Below are 20,770 nucleotides of genomic sequence, written 5' to 3' on the forward strand. Positions count from 1 at the left end.
GAGCCCATTCCTGCACACACTATACATTAATGACTGCATAAGCCCATTGCCCACTATCCCATGCCTTTAATACTCAGACGACACGGCCATCCTTGCACTGCTTACAAACTCTAACTCTAACTCTGTTGCCTTTCATCTCCTAGACTGCTGCTATATCAAAGCATGATTCAACCCACCGTTCTGTACTGTTCTATCACATTCTTTTACATCATATATGTTAAAGATAAGGGCCAAACTCACACGCATAACCACCACAGCTTCCTGAATAATTCGTCCATCTACACTAAAGTGACCAAACCTCACCCATCTGAACAACAGGGCAAGTACACACATTGCAAATTTAATTGAATGGGACATAAATACTACTTACAACCTTCCTGGGTCTTATTTTTATAGGGTGCCATTTGTGTCCACTTTATAAATAAAGCTGTATTTTGACTAAAATGGGACAAATACTCATTCAATTTATTTTGTGTGTGTGTGTGGGGGGGGGGGGGTACGCAGGGCTGTCTACCATTAATTCAAAGGTTCTATTTTTTAATTTAATTTACTTCTGGTAAAAGGTTGTTATGGTACTTTGCTGTGACCCCACTCCCTAGTGTGTTTTATTCAAATTCAGTCTCGGTGCTGTGGAGAAATATTTCCCTGTAGGGTGTAGGTTTGGTCCTAACATTGGTAAGGACGATATTACCGTAATGCACATAATGTAAACAATGATCCAAATAAGGGTAAGCTATCTTAACTTCGCTGTTCCTTGTGGAGGCTGGCCTGACCGCAATAGTTTTGCAGGTTAGCATGTTTAATGTTATGCTAACTCTGATGCTGGTCGGACTTTCAGTAGCAAAATTAGTGTTTTTTCCCTCACTGCCACAACATTGACGCCTTTTTACTAGGGCTGTCAAATGATTAAAATTTTTAATCGAGTTAATCACAGCTTAAAAATGAATTCATTGTAATTAATTGCAATTCAAACCATCTCTAAAATATGCCATATTTTTCTGTAAATTGTTGTTGGAATAGAAAGATAAGACACAAGACTGATATATACATTCAACATAGGCATAGCCATAGGTACTGTATTTGTTTATTATAACAACAAATCCACAAGATGACATTAACATTATTAACATTCTTTCTGTTAAAGGGATACACGGATAGAAAGACTTGTAGTTCTTTAAAGATAAATGTCAGTACAAGTCATTGTAATTTTATATTAAAACCCCTCTTAATGTTTTCGTTTTAATAAAATTTGTAAAATTTTCAATCAAAAAATAAACTAGTAGCTCGCCATTGTTAACGTCGCCGAGCAGTTACGTCACATGGGCTCCCTGCCGTTCTTCCACAGTGTCTTTAACTACGTAAGGTAGTGATTGAAATACACCACAAGGTGTCAATGGTGAGTTTTGAATAACTTCCCTGTTCACTGGTCCATACATTGTACACGGTCATTTGAGAGCTGGCTTCACAACGTACGAGACCTCTGATAGTTTGTATATTGTGACTAAATATTGCCGTCCAGTGTATTTGTTGAGCTAAACGAAATGTTTGAATAGAGATTGACCAAAGTCTGAGTACGTTTTATCTGTATTTTGCATAGCTATTTTGATTGGGAATGAACATTATTTTTTTTGAGAGGTAGGAATATTATTTTTTGTCGTGCTTTCACTGAATGATACTTATGTTTGTTGTGAAGGAGTTTCCGAAGCTTATGCCAATAAACGGCGCGGTCCAATGAACGCCTGTGTCCACCCGCCTTTCTCTGCCTCTTAGCTTTCAATGTGCAAAAAACGGCATCATTGTAATCTGTTTGAGGCAATGCATGAGCGGGTCATTCCGCGCATGCGTGAAATGCGTCAAATATTTTAACGTGATTAATTTTAAAAATTAATTACCGCCCGTTAACGCGATAAATTTGACAGCACTACTTTTTACATGGCTTACAGTGGCTGCTGCTGGCCGAAAAAAAAAAAAATCTAAAATCTCTGAAGGGGGCAGAGGAGGTGGCATGTTGTCGACATGAATTTGTCGGGATGTGTGAGTATGTGTATGTGTCTTTGTGGTGGGACGGAGGGCTTCAAGTCATCAGCCAGCCAAACGTTTGTTTTTATTTTTCTTTATTTAAGGATCCCCATTAGTCTCTACCAAAGTAGAGACTATTCTTCCTGGGGTCATTCACAGTAATTTTTCAATATATACAAAACAATTAATAGCATAAAGCAAGTTTACATTTCTACAGTGTGGAAAATAAATAAATAAAACAACTACATATATTTACAATGGCTAAATAAGCATCACTTCCTTACAAATTATAGATTTTTCAAGACTTGTTTTAACAGAAATGTGATTGCTTGTTGTAAGCATTTCAGGAGGCAGTAAATTCCAGCATGAAATAGCTCGATAAATAAATGTTCTTTTAAGTGCATTTGTTTTAGGCAGTGGCAAAATAAACGTGGCAGTCGAAGCACGTTTCGTGTTAAACCGTGTTAAATGTCTGTTACAGGTGGTCTGAAGTTTAGAGAACAGGCTAAAAGGTTTGTGTGAGATCCAGATTTTGTGCAAAGAAAGCACAGTACTACATGTCAACCTGTCCTTGACTTTCATCCATGACAGTCTTTGATGCATTGCATTAATATTTGTACAAAAAGGACAGTTTAGAGCTAATCTAGCAGCCCGATTCTGAGCTATCTGGATTTTGTCAAGGTCTTTCTTGGCAGCACTGGACCACACAATGGGACAGTAGTCTAGGTGACATAAAACTAAAGATTTTAGTACAAGTTTTCCTGTTTCTATTGGCATAAAGTGGACATTACGCCTTATTAAAGAAATATTCCTACCCATTTTGGTCACAATATTATTTATATGAGTCGTCCATGACATATTTGATCTAAAATGACCCCCAAGAGTTTAATCTCTGACACTTGTTCTAATGATTGGTTAAGCAGAGAAAGAGTGAGCTCTGGGGCTTCTCTCATTGTATATTTAGATCCCAGCACCATACACTTTGTTTTTAGCACATTTAGTTTCAACCTGTTCTCCACAAACCACTCATAAACAGACATAAGCTCCTGTTATAGCATGTTATTGACTTGATCTAAGCTAGGGCCAGAGACATGTATTGTTGTATCGTCGGCATAAATAGTCATACAGGCACTTCGTAACACATATGACATATCATTTGCAAAAATGCTGTAAAGAAGAGGACCGAGGCAACTGCCTTGTGGAACTCCACACATCAGGGTTACAGTATCTGAGAGGGGGAAAAATGGACCAGCACATTCAGCAAGTGAAAAGGGATAAATGTAAGTCTGAACATAATGAAAATAATTCACTTAATAATGGTAGGTTCTATTCTAGCATCACAGCATATGGGTAGACAATCTAAATTACCTATATACAGTGTATCACAAAAGTGAGTACACCCCTCGCATTTCTGCAGATATTTAAGTTTATCTTTTGATGGGACAATACTGACAAAATGACACTTTGACACAATGAAAAGTAGTCTGTGTGCAGTATATATAATAGAGTTAATTTATTTTCCCCTGACAATAACTCAAAATATAGCCATTGATATATAAACCCCTGGCAACAAAAGTGAGTACACCGCATGGGAACTACATACATCCCTAAATGTCCAAATTGAGTACTGCATGTCATTTTCCCTCTAAAATGTCATGTGACTCATTCCAGGAGTGCTGTCAGCATTGCTGCAGAGATTGAAGAGGTGGGGGGTCAGCCTCTTAGTGCTCAGACCATACGCCGTACTCTACATCAAATTGGTGTGCATGGCTGTCACCCCAGGAGGAAGCCTCTTCTGAAGACGGTACACAAGAAAGCCCGCAAACAGTTTGCTGAAGACATGTCAACAAAGCACATGGATTACTGGAACCATGTCTTATGGTGTTACGTCCCAAGGACGGCTCGCGAAGGGCGTAACATAAAACAAGCCACACAAATTCACAAGTGGACACAAATTTATTTACACAACAATCAAACTCGCAATGAATATGTACAAAATGTGGATGAAGCGCAGCTTCAGGGTAAGCCCAGGCCAAAAGAACAAACAAAAGGAATCTACACTTAATCCCCACCTGCTAACTAAACCCTGATCATGAAAAAGAACAAAGAAAAGACAGCCACTAACCTAGCTTCCTACGCTATACAAAACAGGAGAAAACGGGTTGAACATAATGGCGACTTACCCCTACTTGCTTCAGTGCTCTTATTTACAGTAGTGAACAAAAACGATCCAATAACGAATAAACACAAAAGACCTCACCGAAAAAGCGGGAGTGTATCAAAGTAGCGATCAAATGCAAACGAGAGTGAATGGCGAGCAAACAGCTGACGAGGAGGACCGCGGCAGAATGCTGTCAAATGCGACCTCATAGAGCGTTGACAGCGGCAGGTTTATGAAGCTTTATGCCTTTTTTGTGGCCAATCAGCGGCGGCAACGTCGTCGGTCCGTCCTGCGTCAATCAGCTTTCGTCATAGTGGGAGGCGAAGCAGCCAGCTGGTGGAGCGACGATCAGCTAACTGGAAGAGTCTCAGAAAATTAACTATTAAACAGCCAGGGGCCGTCACATATGGTCTGATGAGACGAAGATTCATTTGTTTGGTTCCGATGGTCTCAAACATGTGTGGTGGCGATAAGGTGAGGAGTACAAAGATAAGTGTGTCATGCCTACTGTCAAGCATGGTGGTGCTACCTCTTCAATCTCTGCAGCAATGCTGACAGTACTGCTGTAACGAGTCACATGACATTTTGGAGGGAAAATGACAAGCAGTACTCAATTTGGACATTTAGGGATGTACGTAGTTCCCATGCGGTGTACTCACTTTTGTTGCTAGGGGTTTAGATATTAATGGCTATATTGTGAGTTATTTTGAGGGGAAAATAAATTAACTCTATTATATAAGCTGCACACAGACTACTTTGCATTGTGTCTCAAAGTGTCATTTTGTCAGTGTTGTCCCATGAAAAGATATCCTTAAATATCTGCAGAAATGCAAGGGGTGTACTCACTTTTGTTATACACTGTAACTGAACTCTTTATATAATGCAAATAAGATTGCTTAAAAGTTTGTGGGGACAATTTGAGCACCCTGAAAAGATGTCCTATGCAAACCTACGCCCTTGAGTTCCCTAAGGGGAAAATAAAGCCTGAATGTGATTGCATTTACTTTGACATTGTGTAATAAGGTCACTTCTTATTCGATGTTGTCCTTTGATTTTGGAGTCTCTACTCAAGGTTTCTCTCTGTTCATCATTACCTCATTTGTCTGCTGGTGAAGTGCTACCAGTGAGGAGAGGGCTTGGGTTTACTTTTACATTTTGTTCATCTGCTGTATTTTATATCACTGTTTTGAAAGCAGCATAAAATCATATTTTAAAGATGGTTTAAACAGGAAAAAAAGCCATAAATTGGAAGTATATCAGACCAACTTCAGTGTACCTTCGCTAGTCTGTCTCGATCCCGTCTGTCTGCCATGTGTCTGTCTCTGCCCCTGTCTATCGTTCCCCATTAGTTTCTACGGCGTCTATTTTTAGCCTCAGCAGACTGATCACGTGGTATGAGGAGGACGTCAATAATGTTGTTGTTGGTGGTGGCGGTGGCGGAGAGGAGAAGGGACGGGGGAACGGGAGTGAGGCGGACTGGACTGTAAATATGAAAGTGACGAAAAACTAGGAAGCAAGTCCGGTCCAGGTTGTGGAAATTTTACGGTGGTCGCTTTGCCTGAGGACGTTGTGAGCCGCGATGGGAGCCGGAGCCGGGAGGAAGACACCTCCGCACTAATACACACGCTCCGGGAGGACCCGCCGACATCCACGGTAACTGTGTAGTGAGAGAAAGCTAGTGCTTATGTGTGTGTTCGTATGTGCATGCGTGACTGATGTCGTTTCTTGTCTATCTGGTGAAATGTTGAGCCGTTATCTACACTTAGCTAACTTGGAAAAACACTGCTATGGCTAAAGCTAAAGGACACTAAACGGGTGCCCGGGTGATAAAACGCACATGTATCTTTACTAAACCGATACAAAGCAGCGTTTGTTGCCATGCGAGGTCATTACAGAGTTGGAGTTAACATGACAGTTTAGAACTTAACTAAACAGGGCACAACTTGACGTTGTCAGCCTGGAGTAGGCAATCAACAGTGGGTCTTCTCCGGTACACGCCTTATGCTAACAGCTACCGCGGAACATCCAACTCTATAATCTTACTGACTTTGTACAAGGCTTAAACACGTGGGTTTTCGCTTTATGATCTTCCATTGTTACCTAAACCGTTTGAAAGCAGTGTGGTTTGATGATCTAAGTCTGGCGATTGATGTTACTTGCGGGGTTGCCAGATGAGAAAGACAGTCTCCAACCCAATCACACCGTAAAACACGCCTAGTTTAATTAAAACCTAGCCCAAATTAAAACCTGTCGTTGAAGATAAGATGTCTCCCTTGTAAAACTCAATCAATGTTTTGATATTGTAAATCAGAATTAATTTTTTTTTTTTTTTTTAAATCAACAGTGGGAGACACTTTGTAGCAGAATCATTGCTGTTTTGCTGGAAAGCATCCTGGGAGATGTAGTCCTTAGAAAAGTTAAAACTATTTTATTTTCACTTCAATAAACACAATAATTAAGATTTAACGGTACATTTTTTCGTTTTTAAATGCTAAAAATTAATGCTGCAATGATTAATTGATTAACTCGAGTATTCGATTTCAAAAAAAATATTCAAAATAACTTTTGTTGCTTCGAGTATTCGTTTAATTAAAGCAGCGTTTTAATGGTTTATTTTGAAAGTGTTTGTAATTAGTTTTATTGATGAGGGTGGATACACTGCCCTTTGGTCTGCCTCTTATCACAAGGCTAAATCCAACTGCTCCCTGTTAAGACCAACGTAAGTGAAGTTTTTGTTTGAGCTAATGTTTTTTAATGCATTCTTAATTTAGTTTATAGGTCTATTTAGCCGTTTTTTGTGGGAATATGTGTCTGAAACATTTGTTAAGAGCGGGGGTGCCCAATCCCGGTCCTCGAGAGCCCCTATCCAGCTTGTTTTCCATGTCTCCCTCCTCTAACACACCTGAATGAACTAATTGGGATCGTTATCAGACTGCTGCAGAGCTTGCTGATGAGCTGATCATTTGATTCAGGAGTGTTAAAGGAGGGAGACACAGAAAACAAGCTGGATAGGGGCTCTGGAGGTTCGGGATTGGGCACTCCTGGTTAAGAGCATCTAAAAAAAATTTTTTTTAAATTTGCATTTAAAGCATCTAATCTAGCGGACTTTTTCTATGTAAGTTAGCCAGTTATTCTTTTGTTGTACATAGATCTTCATTAAAAAAAAAAAAAAAAAAATTATACCGTTTGAGGCGAGGTCAGGTATTTTAAATTTTCATGTTCCTTATCCGATTACTCGATTATTCGAACTAACTAGTCCATCGATTAATCGACTGCTAAAATATTCAATAGCTGCAGCCCTACTAAAATTGCATGTACTTGTCAATACAAATAATTGTCAAATAGGGGTGTGACAAAATATGGAAATGGTGATGTATCGTGATACTTTGTATCCCAAAAGGTTATCGATATGCTCCTGCCAAGAATCGAGCTATCGTTTTGAAAAGGTGTCAATGTCTAAAAAAAATAAATAAAAATGAACCAACAAGTTGCAATCTTCCACCATAGTAGTGTCTCAGGTAACTCTAACGCTGCATTGACGGTGCTGGACGCCCAATCCATTTAGACTCGGGGAACGTTCGTTCATTCGAAACCAGAGCATTCACAGTCATTCTGTCTGATTTTCAGGGCATTCACAGGTCACTTGCTGTTCATTTTAGGGCATATACATGTAATTTTCTGTTGAGTTTGAGTCACTGCCTTTTCATTTGGGTGATTCCCAGGTCATTTCCTGTTCTGTAACTCAAAATAAACAGGAAGAGACCCATAAAATACCCCAAAATCAACAGGAAGTAACTGAAAATGAACAGGTAAATGACCTTAAATGGCCTAAAATTACCTGATTGCCTGGCATTGGCTGCCACTACTGGCCATAGACGTTCAATCCGTTTGAAGTGGGAGGGATGGCTCCAATCCACTCTCCCAGTTCAAATGGATTGGACGTCTACTAATGATAAACTCATTCCAATTCACAGCAGAAGCTTGTTTTTCTGTTTATTAGTTGTTTGTAGAATATTGTATAATGATTTCCTGACCAATGTATCGATAATCGTTGTATCGTCAGGTCATCGTTATCGTGAGCTTTGTATCACAAATCGTATCGTATCCTTTTGTCAAACATCCCAGGCCCTCCCTGAATGTGAATACAGTGATCCTTCGTTTTTCCCGGTTAACCCTTTAAAATGCCTGTGACAGCATAAAAAAAACTTAAATATCATTGTTATGTGAATTTGAATCAAATATTGAGACAATTCGACTATATACAAGAATTTGGTAAGGCGCAGATGAAGAGAAATTACTCTCCCGAACGGTATTTTATGCCACTGGAGTTAGTCCGGCTTTTGTCATTTCCCTGCCCCCTCTTCAGAGACGGAGGAAAGAGCGTAAACAAAATAGGAGGGGTGACATCTAGCCGACATGCTAACCCAAACCGAGCAGCTCTTCCAAGTCTTATTCACGCCTTTCGAAAATGAAATATCACACAAAGCTACCCCGAATCATGTCACACACGGTGGCAGTGTTGATTGTCTTCACCGACTGGCCAAGCCTTGGCGGCGAGCAAGTTACAGCTTGTCGTTCTGCTGCGGCTCCGGCGGGCAGGCAGAGAGGGGAATGAACGCCAAAAATAGCGCGTTCTCATTGAACAAACCGGCTGATGTTGGAGCGGGGGCTGCCCGAGTCAAAGCCGAGGATAGTGGTTTATTGGTGGCCACACGAAGAGGACCGATGGGTTGGAACTGACCATGGTGTGTGACAAGCTGCCGGTCGTCGGCCGAGTTCCTTCTCTGACAAAGAGCATTGTCACCCACAAAATGAAAGCCTACCCTGTTGAGACAATCCTTTATGTTTGTATGCAGTACAGCGTTCGTACTTTTTAAATCCGGCGTGTTAAAATCCTGCATGTTTTTACTCGGCGACCGACTGGGAATAACTGAAGCGGACTTCAGGGCAGCCCCCTCCTTAAAGGCGTTGCGCGGTGAAAGTCGATTCTGACCGTTCAATCATAATGAAGTCTATGTATATACCAGAGGTTGCGCTAGACATTTTCGTTGTCTGTCATTTTGACTGACAGGGTCATAAAAATCCGGTCATAGTCTATTTTTACCCGTCACTTAAATTTTTAAAATGATAATGATGACATATTCAATAGTATTTAGTTTTCATTCATTTTTAATTAATATTGTAACGCTTGCTTGGCGGCGAAAAATTAGACACGGAAGTCGTGGTATTTTTCTCCCTTTTTACTCTGCTTACCGCCAACAACTCCGCCCCCAAAGAAAAGGAGGCAACGATATAGACCCCAATCACCAACGTCACACAATGATCTTAATTGTGGTTGTCAGCCCAAAATCTTCTTAATATATATTAAATGCATCTTACCAGATATAAAAAGACTACTACATAGTCTGTGGTGATCGTTTGGTGCCCAGATTTCTTGGCGAATTACAGCAGTCCATCTCGCTCTCATCTTCGCGTCTCTCAGAATACGGTAGAACTTCAAGTCTCTCCGTCTATCTTCTCTGTTACAGCAACCAACTGCCACACACGCCTTCGCCATTTTGATTATTAATATTAACGAGCAGAAAAACACGCCGTAATAGGAGGCATGTACGTAGTGGTAATGTATAAACATGACGGGCTGACACACAATATGGCGGCTCCGGTCAGGGGGGCGGAGTTGTGACGTCATGTGATTGGGGTCTATACACAGGCGGCAATCTTGTCCATCAATTGGATGACGCGCTGGCACACCGGGTGCACCAATAAGAACCTCGCGTTGATGTGTCAATCACGGTGCCGCCGCCAGACCCCGGTTACACTACAATATTCTGACAGAATAGCCAACGACGTCCTGCATTAACCCTTTAAGGTCTGGGCCTATTTTGTCTGATTTTGCATGCCTTTGAAGTTGCCTTTATATTTCAAAGAAAGAATTGTTTACGATGGCCTGGTTTGGTCCCTTTTTTTGTGACACCTTGAACTTCATGTCCAAACTGTTGTTTCATTCACTGACCAATTATAAATCATCATTTTGGGCCCAAAAAGACCAAAAATTCCAAAATCGTTTTGTCAAATTTTTTAATATTGATGTCCAATTGACAACCAAACATGCGTAACGAACCGTTTTGAAACTTTGTAATATTTATTCAACATGTTAGGATGAACATTCAACCAAAAAAATTTAGAATAAATAGTCTTATATTTGACAATTCAACATAAACAACAGGTATAGCCATAGGCGTTTTTTGCCTTTATACATGCTCTAGTCAAAACAGGTTATATACAGCAGACCGAACAGTGAAAAAATATATACCATCTAACACAAAAAGTGTTTAGAGGCCATCTCTTTATGAGTTTAGGTATTGCGGCCCATCACCTGATGAAAACTATGTACACACAATCAAGCTTCTTGAACACACATTTATATAGACAAATTGAGAAGACTGATTGTGGGGAAAAAATATATATACAACATTGGGAAAAAAGTATTTTCAAAAATATTTACAATAAACAAGTTAAAAAAATTTTCAGGCATGCCACTCCGAAAAGCAGTTTCGTCCTGGAATTCGACACAGGGCGACATCACACAGCCCACACTTCCATGGAGTGTCGGTCCTCTTTCCACCCTTCCATTTTCATTTCACTTTACTTTCATTGTCACTATAAATGTACATGAAAAAAAGTCGGTATTTATGAAAATAATAAAGTATAAAATAAAAATATATACAGCAATAAATAATAATGGAAATCTATATGTATGACAATAAAAAGAATACCATAGCTGAATATGTGCTACATCCCTAATCTTCATATAGAAAGAAGATCATCACAATTATAAATTCCTGCCTTGGATACACACAGTGCACAAACGACTTTGATCTGATATGCACATTTTATTATTATGTACACAAACACACACTTATATTGCATCAAAATTAACTTTGTCTTGCAATATTAAAAGAAACTTTCAAAAGAAACTTTTTCAGCATCAAAAAAAAAAAAGTGAGTTTGCTTACCTCTGCTCGTCGATGGCGTCACCCACGTGTTCAAATCCGTCACTATCTTCACTCGAGGACTCTTCCGAAGAAGACGATGATGACGAATTTGGACCATCCTCTTCCTCAAGTTGATCAAAAAGCACAATTGCCTGCGCTAAATTTAGTTTTCCGTTCATTCTCAAAGTCACACAAAGTCGCTGCTCGAGCCACACAGCGGTCGCTCGCCACCTCGCTGCTTCAGAACACTCCTCCCTCTCGTTCGGTGGAACCTCGCACGGCAGTTATATTTATTTAAAAAATGCATTTTGTGCTTCCACTGTGACTTCGAAAGGGTTCGTTTGATTTGTGTTTTTTTCATGGAGCTTCCGTTTTGAAAAAGGACAAGAAATGATGGAAATATAGACATAAACAAATGATCATTGCAGCGTTTTAATGTTTTTTTGAGAGGACAATAAAACTATAAAACTTAAATGACAATATCTCACGTTTTAGTTGGTCGATTGACTTCAAATAATAACGAGAGTAAACCGCAACTTCCGCACTTTAAAACGAGACCAACCAACGGCATGTGGGTGACGTAATTAAAACGTGAGGGCGCTTCAAAGACGACGTGCGCTGAGGACGCGCCGGCGCGTCCTTCGACTCTCAAGGATTAAGAGAGACAATAGCTAATTAATATGCTAACTCGCCACCCTGTGGTCTGGGGTGTGAATTGCAACCTGTCAAAATGACTGACGGACTTCAGTTTTTTCCGTCACCGTTTTAAAAAAACGGTCAACGACGGAAAATTTCCGGTTAACGCGACCCCTGGTATATACATGCAATCAAGCTTCTCGAACACACACATCTGTATACAAATTAAAAAGTTAAAAAGATAGTGAAAAAAAATAGAATATAAAATTGAAGAAAAGTCTGTTAAAAAATATAGACAATAAACTAGTTCAATTCAACTTTTTCAGGCATGCCACTCAGTTCCTACGTTACTACGTCATACACACGTCACACAGCCCACTCTTCCGCCGTTTGCGCTGTCAGCCTGTCACTCTTCTCAACTCACTGACTCATCTGAATAAAAGAACGACAAATCTGGTCAATCCATTTCCACGAGTTGATGAAATAATGCATTAGCTTGCGCTAAATTTAGTTTTCGATTCATTCCGCACATTTCAAAGGAGCCTCAATCCAACCGGTCGTCGCTCGCAACCTTGCCTCTTATAATATGTAGTTTTTGTGGTGTTTTCGGTTTTGAAAAAGGACAAGAAATTATTCATTCATTCATGCCGCTTCATCCTCACGAGGGTCGCGGAGTTGCTGGAGCCTATCCCAGCTAACTACGGGCAGTAGGCAGGGGACACCCTGAACTGGTTGCCAGCCAATCGCAGGGCACAAGGACACATACAACCATTCACGCACACACCCATACCTACGGACAATTTAGAGTATTCAATCAGCCTACCATGCATGTTTTTGGGATGTGGGAGGAAACCGGAGTTCCCGGAGGAAACCCACGCAGGCACGGGGAGAACATGCAAACTCCACACAGGAAGGCCGAAGCCCGGGATTGAACCCTTGATCTCAGAACTGTGAGGCAGACGTGCTAACCACTCAGCCACCGTGCCGCGACAAGAAATTAAAGAATATAAAAAAATCCTATTTTTACATTAACATTTTTTTTGTTTGTGTTCAATGTATTTATACTAGGGCTGTCAAAATTATCGCGTTAACGTGCGTTAATTAACTTTTTTAATTAATCACATTAAAATATTTGACGCAATTAACGCATGCACTGAATGAGCCGCTCTCGCATTGCCTGAAACAGATTTCAATGAGGCCGTGCAAAGTGAACTGGCATTACTCAGAGTTTGGTCACTCAGTTCTTATTATTGTTATTTTTATTCTTCTTATTATATTAACTTTACTTTTGATTGAAAATTGTACAAATTTTATTATAACGAAAATATGAAGAGGGGTTTTAATATAAAATTACTATAACTTTTAACTATAAAATCTATCTTTTATGAACTACAAGTCTTACTATCCATGGATCACTTAAACAGAAAGAATGTTAATAATGCCATTTGTGGATTTATTGTTATAATGAACAAATACAGCACTTTTGTATAGTATGTTGTATGTATATATCCGTCTTGTGTCTTATCTTTCCATTCCAACAATAATTTACAGAAAAATATGGCATACTTTAGAGGTGGTTAGAATTGCGATTAATTAGGATTAATTAGGATTAATTAATTTTTAAGCTGTAATTAACTCGATTAAAAATTTTAATCGTTTGACACCCCTAATTTATACAGATTTAGCAACATTGGAAAGCGATACATATGAGACATGTTTTTCCCAAAGTACTGTATAATAATAAAAAAAAGCACATCTGTATATATATTTTTATATATATTTTTATAAATAGTTTTTCAGCATGTAATATTTTCAGTATGGTATAAATGACACTTATGTGTATATAAAAGAAAACAATGTACATGTATTAATGCATATATCTTTTATGTATAATTTTTTAATATAATAACACATTAGACTCCAGCGGCCTAATAGAAAGTGGAACCATGGCAAGCCAAGCAAGACTGCTCAGTAATAAACGGCAAACGTTCTTTTTCCCCTTCTATAGTTGTCATCGCCTTTGATTCTAATCTCCTGTAATGATAGCACAAGAAAGATCAACCCTTTACTCATTGGTCATACCTATTGAGTTCAAGTCCCCTGAGATTTACACAGGTAGGAAAATGACATTTGAGAAAATAAGGTCATGCAAGTTAAGTTTACTTCATAACTCGGGTGTCTTTAAAACCTGTTGACGTGTACTGTATATGAAAGAATTATTGTATGAGGAGGAAGTTACTCCTATTAATGAGTAGCATACATTTCCTTGAAGCAGTCAGTGAAGGAAGCAAGCTATAACCACTTTGTATTGGTATTTCACAACCCCCAGTTAATTCACGATGATAAAACTTGGATCTGACATGACAAAGCAAAATCAAGTCAAAAGGTTCATGATATGAAATATATTTTTTGACCACAATACAATATTTGCTGGTATTCAGACGTCTGCCCACGACTGGATTTTATTAATTCAAGGGTCTCTGAACGATGTAGTACGATACGATCAACACATTGAACCCTAAAAGTTAGTTTTAATCTAAAGCAAGAAGAAATACAAATTAATCTCGATGTATTAGACAGTTTTTGCTGAAATATTTCACATATTTAGATGAAAATCATTTTTTGCAAAATCTAAATATTTTCATCGATGTTTTGCATCTCGAAGCATTTGATTGAATCGTTGATTTAACGAATTTGTAGAAATCACAAAAAGGGAGATTTGTAAGGAGTGGGAGTTGAACCTAGACTTCCACTTGGAGACCAGAAGACTCACATCAATGAGGGAGGAAGTACACATTGAGTCTGGAGCCTTCGACCACTCATCCAACCTGACACATCAACATGTGTTTTTTAGGGAATGTATAACCTACAAGTTGGGAGTCTAAAACCTTCAACTCTAATGTCTCTGGAATCAATCAAATTTCAGTGACCCTAACAATCCAAAAAAATTGTCAGGAGTGGGATTTGAACACACGTCTCCATTTGGAGAACAGAAGACCCACATATCTGAGGAAGGAACTTCCCCTTGAGTCTGGCGCCTTCGACCGCTCGGCCATCCTGACAGTGATTCTGACAGGTTTCTATAACCTGCAACTTGTATGTCTTTGGAATGAATCAAATTTCAGCGACGCTAACAATCAAAAGAACTTGTCAGGAGTGGGATTTGAACCTACGCCTCCATTTGGAGACAAGAACACCCACAAGTGTGAGAAAGGAACTTACCCTTGAGTCTGGCACCTTCGACCACTCAGCCATCCTGACAGTGATTTAAATGTGGTTCTATAACCTGCAACTTGAATGTCTTTGGAATCAATCAGATTTCAGTGACCTTAACAATCAAAAGAAGTCTTCTGGAGGGGGATTAGAACTCACGCCACAATTCATAGACCAAAAGACCCACACGTTTGAGGAAAGAAGTGAACTTCGAGTCTGGCGCCTTCGACCACTCGGCCATCCTGACATATCAACATGAGTTTTTCAGGGAATGTATAACCTATAAGTTGGGAGTCCAAAACCTGCAACTTGTATGTCTTTGGAATGAATCAAATTTCAGCGACGCTAACAATCAAAGAACTTGTCAGGAGTGGGATTTGAACCCACGCCTCCTTTTGGAGACCAGAAGACCCAAATCACTGAGGAAGGAACTTCACCTTGAGTCTGGCGCCTTCGACCACTCGGCCATCCTGACAGTGATTTTAATGTGGGTCTATAACCTGCAACTTGAATGTCTTTGGAATCAAATCAAATTTCAGTGACCCTAACAATCAAAAGAAGTCATCAGGAGGGGGATTAGAAGTCACGCCACAATTTGTAGACCAAAAGACCCACACGTTTGAGGAAGGAAGTGCACTTCGAGTCTGGCGCCTTCAAACACTCTGTCATCCTGACAATGATTTTGATAGGAGTCTATAACCTGCAACTTGTATGTTTTTGGAATCAATTAAATTCAGTGGCGCTAACAATCAAAAGCCCTTGTCAGGAGTGGGATTTGAACCCACGCCTCCATTTGGAGACCAGAAGACCCACATCTCTGAGGAAGGAACTTTGCCTTGAGTCTGGCGCCTTCGACCACTCGGCCATCCTGACGGTGATTTTAATGTGGGTCTATAACCTGCAACTTGAATGTCCTTTGTATCAATCAAATTTCAGTGACCCTAACAATCAAAAATAACTATTAAGGAGGGGGATGAGAACTCACACCTCCATTTGTAGACCAAAAGACTAACACCTTTGAGGAAGTAAGTGCACTATGAGTCTGGCGCCTTCGACCACCCTGACAGTAATTTTGATAGGAGTCTATAACCTGCAACTTGAATGTCTTTGGAATCAAATCAAATTTCAGTGGCGCTAACAATCAAAAGAAGTCATCAGGAGGGGGATTAGAAGTCACGCCACAATTTGTAGACCAAAAGACCCACACGTTTGAGGAAGGAAGTGCACTTCGAGTCTGGCGCCTTCAAACACTCTGTCATCCTGACAGTGATTTTGATAGGAGTCTATAACCTGCAACTTGTATGTTTTTGGAATCAATTAAATTCAGTGGCGCTAACAATCAAAAGCCCTTGTCAGGAGTGGGATTTGAACCCACGCCTCCATTTGGAGACCAGAAGACCCACATCTCTGAGGAAGGAACTTCGCCTTGAGTCTGGCGCCTTCGACCACTCGGCCATCCTGACACATCAAAATATGTTTTTTTAGTGTATGTATAACTTACAAGTTGGGAGTCTAAAACCTGCAAATTGAATGTCTCTGGAATCAATCGAATTTCAGTGGCGCTAACAATGAAAAGAACTTGTCAGGAGTGGGATTTGAACCCACGCCTCCATTTGGAGACCAGAAGACCCACATCTCTGAGGAAGGAACTTTGCCTTGAGTCTGGCGCCTTCGACCACTCGGCCATCCTGACGGTGATTTTAATGTGGGTCTATAACCTGCAACTTGAATGTCCTTTGTATCAATCAAATTTCAGTGACCCTAACAATCAAAAATAACTATTAAGGAGGGGGATGAGAACTCACACCTCCATTTGTAGACCAAAAGACTAACACCTTTGAGGAAGTAAGTGCACTATGAGTCTGGCGCCTTCGACCACCCTGACAGTAATTTTGATAGGAGTCTATAACCTGCACCTTGAATGTCTTTGGAATCAAATCAAATTTCAGTGGCGCTAAGAATCAAAAGAAGTCTTCAGGAGGGGGATGACAACTCACGCCACAATTTGTCGACCAAAAGACCCACACGTTTGAGGAAGGAAGTGCACTTTGAGTCTGGTGCCTTCGACCACTCGGTCAACCTGACAGTGATTTTGATAGGAGTCTATAACCTGCACCCTGTATGTTTTTGTTAGCGCCACTGAAATTTAATTGATTCCAATCAAAAGACCTTGGCAGGAGTGGGATTTGAACCCATGCCTCCATTTGGAGACCAGAAGACCCACATCTCTGAGGAAGAAACTTTGCCTTGAGTCTGGTGCCTTCGACCACTCGGCCACCCTGACAGTGATTTTAATGTGGGTCTATAGCGTACAACTTGTATCTCTTTTAAAACGATTGAAAATCTTTGCACCCTTTAATCAAAACAGCTTGTCAGGAGTGTGATTTGAACCCACGCCTCCATTTGGAGACCAGAAGACCCATATCTATGAGGAAGGAACTTCGCCTTGAGTCTGGCGCCTTCGACCACTCGACCATCCTGACAGTGAGTTTAATGTGGGTCTATAACCTGCAACTTGAATGTCTTTGGAATCAATCAAATTTCAGTGACCCTAACAATCAAAAGAAGTCTTCTGGGGAGGGATTAGAACTCACGCCACAATTCGTAGACCAAAAGACCCACACGTTTGAGGAAGGAAGTGAACTTCGAGTCTGGCGCCTTCGACCACTCGGTCATCCTGACAGTGATTTTGTTTTTGGAATCAATTAAATTCAGTGGCGCTAACAATCAAAAGCCCTTGTCAGGAGTGGGATTTGAACCCACGCCTCCATTTGGAGACCAGAAGACCCACATCTCTGAGGAAGGAACTTCGCCTTGAGTCTGGCGCCTTCGACCACTCGGCCATCCTGACACATCAAAATATGCTTTTTTAGTGTATGTATAACTTACAAGTTGGGAGTCTAAAACCTGCAAATTGAATGTCTCTGGAATCAATCGAATTTCAGTGGCGCTAACAATGAAAAGAACTTGTCAGGAGTGGGATTTGAACCCACGCCTCCATTTGGAGACCAGAAGACCCACATCTCTGAGGAAGGAACTTTGCCTTGAGTCTGGCGCCTTCGACCACTCGGCCATCCTGACGGTGATTTTAATGTGGGTCTATAACCTGCAACTAGAATGTCCTTTGTATCAATCAAATTTCAGTGACCCTAACAATCAAAAATAACTATTAAGGAGGGGGATGAGAACTCACACCTCCATTTTTAGACCAAAAGACTAACACCTTTGAGGAAGTAAGTGCACTATGAGTCTGGCGCCTTCGACCACCCTGACAGTAATTTTGATAGGAGTCTATAACCTGCACCTTGAATGTCTTTGGAATCAAATCAAATTTCAGTGGCGCTAAGAATCAAAAGAAGTCATCAGGAGGGGGATTAGAAGTCACGCCACAATTTGTAGACAAAAAGACCCACACGTTTGAGGAAGGAAGTGCACTTCGAGTCTGGCGCCTTCAAACACTCTGTCATCCTGACAGTGATTTTGATAGGAGTCTATAACCTGCAACTTGTATGTTTTTGGAATCAATTAAATTCAGTGGCGCTAACAATCAAAACCCCTTGTCAGGAGTGGGATTTGAACCCACGCCTCCATTTGGAGACCAGAAGACCCACATCTCTGAGGAAGGAACAACGCCTTGAGTCTGGCGCCTTCGACCACTCGGCCATCCTGACACATCAAAATATGCTTTTTTAGAGTATGTATAACTTACAAGTTGGGAGTCTAAAACCTGCAAATTGAATGTCTCTGGAATCAATCGAATTTCAGTGGCGCTAACAATGAAAAGAACTTGTCAGGAGTGGGATTTGAACCCACGCCTCCATTTGGAGACCAGAAGACCCACATCTCTGAGGAAGGAACTTTGCCTTGAGTCTGGCGCCTTCGACCACTCGGCCATCCTGACGGTGATTTTAATGTGGGTCTATAACCTGCAACTTGAATGTCCTTTGTATCAATCAAATTTCAGTGACCCTAACAATCAAAAATAACTATTAAGGAGGGGGATGAGAACTCACACCTCCATTTGTAGACCAAAAGACTAACACCTTTGAGGAAGTAAGTGCACTATGAGTCTGGCGCCTTCGACCACCCTGACAGTAATTTTGATAGGAGTCTATAACCTGCACCTTGAATGTCTTTGGAATCAAATCAAATTTCAGTGGCGCTAAGAATCAAAAGAAGTCATCAGGAGGGGGATTAGAAGTCACGCCACAATTTGTAGACAAAAAGACCCACACGTTTGAGGAAGGAAGTGCACTTCGAGTCTGGCGCCTTCAAACACTCTGTCATCCTGACAGTGATTTTGATAGGAGTCTATAACCTGCAACTTGTATGTTTTTGGAATCAATTAAATTCAGTGGCGCTAACAATCAAAACCCCTTGTCAGGAGTGGGATTTGAACCCACGCCTCCATTTGGAGACCAGAAGACCCACATCTCTGAGGAAGGAACAACGCCTTGAGTCTGGCGCCTTCGACCACTCGGCCATCCTGACGGTGATTTTAATGTGGGTCTATAACCTGCAACTTGAATGTCCTTTGTATCAATCAAATTTCAGTGACCCGAATAATCAAAAATAACTATTAAGGAGGGGGATGAGAACTCACACCTCCATTTGTAGACCAAAAGACCAACACCTTTGAGGAAGTAAGTGCACTATGAGTCTGGCGCCTTTGACCACCCTGACAGTAATTTTGATAGGAGTCTATAACCTGCAACTTTAATGTCTTTGGAATCAATCAAATTTCAGTGACCCTAACAATCAAAAGAAGTCTTCAGGAGGGGGATTAGAACTCACGCCACAATTTGTAGACCAAAAGACCCACGCGTTTGAGGAAGGAAGTGCACTTCGAGTCTGGCCCCTTCGACCACTCAGTTATCCCTACAGTGATTTTGATAGGAGTCTATAACCTGCAACTTGTATGTCTTTGGAATCAATTAAATTTCAGTGGCGCTAACAATCAAAAGCCCTTGTCAGGAGTGGGATTTGAACCCACGCCTCCATTTGGAGACCAGAAGACCCACATCTCTGAGGACGGAACGTCGCCTTGAGTCTGGCGCCTTCGACCACTCGGCCATCCTGACACATCAAAATATGCTTTTTTTAGTGTATGTATAACTTACAAGTTGGGAGTCTAAAACCTGCAAATTGAATGTCTCTGGAATCAATCGAATTTCAGTGGCGGTAACAATCAAAAGAGCTTGTCAGGAGTGGAATTTGAACCCACTCCCCCGTTTCGAGAGAGGAAGACCCAAATCTCTAAAGAAGGAAATTCGCCTTGAGTCTGGCGACCACTCAGCCATCCTGACACTGATTTCAATACGCGTCTATAACCTGCAACTTGAATCTCTTTGGAATCCATCAAATTTCAGTGACCTAACGATCAAAACAACTATCCAGGAGGGGGATTAGAACTCACCCCACAATTTGTTGACCAAAAGACCCACATGTCTGAGAAAGTTACTTCCCCTTGAGTCTGGCGCCTTTGACCACTCGACCATTCTGACACATCAACTTTTTTTTAGGGAATGTATAACCTACAAATTGTGAGTCTAAAACTTGCAACTCGATTGCCTCTGGAATCAATCAAATTTCACTGATGCTAACAATCAACAGAACTCTGGAGTGGAATTAGAACTCATGCCTCCATATGGAGACCAGAAGACCCGCATGTCTGAGGAAGGAACTTCCCCTTGAGTCTGGGGCCTTCGACCACTCGGCCATCCTGACACATCAGCTTGTGTTTTTT

General features: G+C 40.7%; 1 protein-coding gene and 13 non-coding genes across 16 annotated transcripts in view; 1 reads left to right on the forward strand and 13 right to left on the reverse strand.

The window, feature by feature from the left end:
• The first annotated feature begins 5,594 nt into the window (after positions 1–5,594).
• The window catches only part of hdac5 (histone deacetylase 5), an 85,736-nt gene continuing 70,560 nt past the window's right edge, over positions 5,595–20,770 (forward strand). For all 3 annotated transcript variants that reach the window (XM_057860970.1, XM_057860971.1, XM_057860972.1), the window contains exon 1: positions 5,595–5,833. The gene's annotated coding sequence lies outside the window, so the exon portion shown is untranslated. The remainder of the gene's footprint in view (positions 5,834–20,770) is intronic.
• On the reverse strand, positions 14,960–15,072 carry trnal-caa (transfer RNA leucine (anticodon CAA)). The gene is made up of 2 exons: positions 15,035–15,072; positions 14,960–15,005 (listed from the first exon to the last, which is right to left on the reverse strand). It is a non-coding gene; the product is annotated as a tRNA-Leu (tRNA).
• trnal-caa (transfer RNA leucine (anticodon CAA)) lies at positions 15,387–15,499 on the reverse strand. The gene is made up of 2 exons: positions 15,462–15,499; positions 15,387–15,432 (listed from the first exon to the last, which is right to left on the reverse strand). It is a non-coding gene; the product is annotated as a tRNA-Leu (tRNA).
• trnal-caa (transfer RNA leucine (anticodon CAA)) lies at positions 15,785–15,897 on the reverse strand. The gene is made up of 2 exons: positions 15,860–15,897; positions 15,785–15,830 (listed from the first exon to the last, which is right to left on the reverse strand). It is a non-coding gene; the product is annotated as a tRNA-Leu (tRNA).
• Positions 16,375–16,487, reverse strand: trnal-caa (transfer RNA leucine (anticodon CAA)). Its single transcript has 2 exons — positions 16,450–16,487; positions 16,375–16,420 (listed from the first exon to the last, which is right to left on the reverse strand). It is a non-coding gene; the product is annotated as a tRNA-Leu (tRNA).
• On the reverse strand, positions 16,605–16,717 carry trnal-caa (transfer RNA leucine (anticodon CAA)). The gene is made up of 2 exons: positions 16,680–16,717; positions 16,605–16,650 (listed from the first exon to the last, which is right to left on the reverse strand). It is a non-coding gene; the product is annotated as a tRNA-Leu (tRNA).
• Positions 17,196–17,308, reverse strand: trnal-caa (transfer RNA leucine (anticodon CAA)). The gene is made up of 2 exons: positions 17,271–17,308; positions 17,196–17,241 (listed from the first exon to the last, which is right to left on the reverse strand). It is a non-coding gene; the product is annotated as a tRNA-Leu (tRNA).
• trnal-caa (transfer RNA leucine (anticodon CAA)) lies at positions 17,395–17,507 on the reverse strand. The gene is made up of 2 exons: positions 17,470–17,507; positions 17,395–17,440 (listed from the first exon to the last, which is right to left on the reverse strand). It is a non-coding gene; the product is annotated as a tRNA-Leu (tRNA).
• On the reverse strand, positions 17,763–17,875 carry trnal-caa (transfer RNA leucine (anticodon CAA)). The gene is made up of 2 exons: positions 17,838–17,875; positions 17,763–17,808 (listed from the first exon to the last, which is right to left on the reverse strand). It is a non-coding gene; the product is annotated as a tRNA-Leu (tRNA).
• Positions 17,993–18,105, reverse strand: trnal-caa (transfer RNA leucine (anticodon CAA)). The gene is made up of 2 exons: positions 18,068–18,105; positions 17,993–18,038 (listed from the first exon to the last, which is right to left on the reverse strand). It is a non-coding gene; the product is annotated as a tRNA-Leu (tRNA).
• On the reverse strand, positions 18,583–18,695 carry trnal-caa (transfer RNA leucine (anticodon CAA)). Its single transcript has 2 exons — positions 18,658–18,695; positions 18,583–18,628 (listed from the first exon to the last, which is right to left on the reverse strand). It is a non-coding gene; the product is annotated as a tRNA-Leu (tRNA).
• Positions 18,813–18,925, reverse strand: trnal-caa (transfer RNA leucine (anticodon CAA)). Its single transcript has 2 exons — positions 18,888–18,925; positions 18,813–18,858 (listed from the first exon to the last, which is right to left on the reverse strand). It is a non-coding gene; the product is annotated as a tRNA-Leu (tRNA).
• On the reverse strand, positions 19,403–19,515 carry trnal-caa (transfer RNA leucine (anticodon CAA)). Its single transcript has 2 exons — positions 19,478–19,515; positions 19,403–19,448 (listed from the first exon to the last, which is right to left on the reverse strand). It is a non-coding gene; the product is annotated as a tRNA-Leu (tRNA).
• Positions 19,993–20,105, reverse strand: trnal-caa (transfer RNA leucine (anticodon CAA)). Its single transcript has 2 exons — positions 20,068–20,105; positions 19,993–20,038 (listed from the first exon to the last, which is right to left on the reverse strand). It is a non-coding gene; the product is annotated as a tRNA-Leu (tRNA).

Source organism: Corythoichthys intestinalis, chromosome 16 (genome assembly GCF_030265065.1).
Source record: "Corythoichthys intestinalis isolate RoL2023-P3 chromosome 16, ASM3026506v1, whole genome shotgun sequence".
NCBI classification, from domain to species: Eukaryota; Metazoa; Chordata; class Actinopteri; order Syngnathiformes; family Syngnathidae; genus Corythoichthys; species Corythoichthys intestinalis.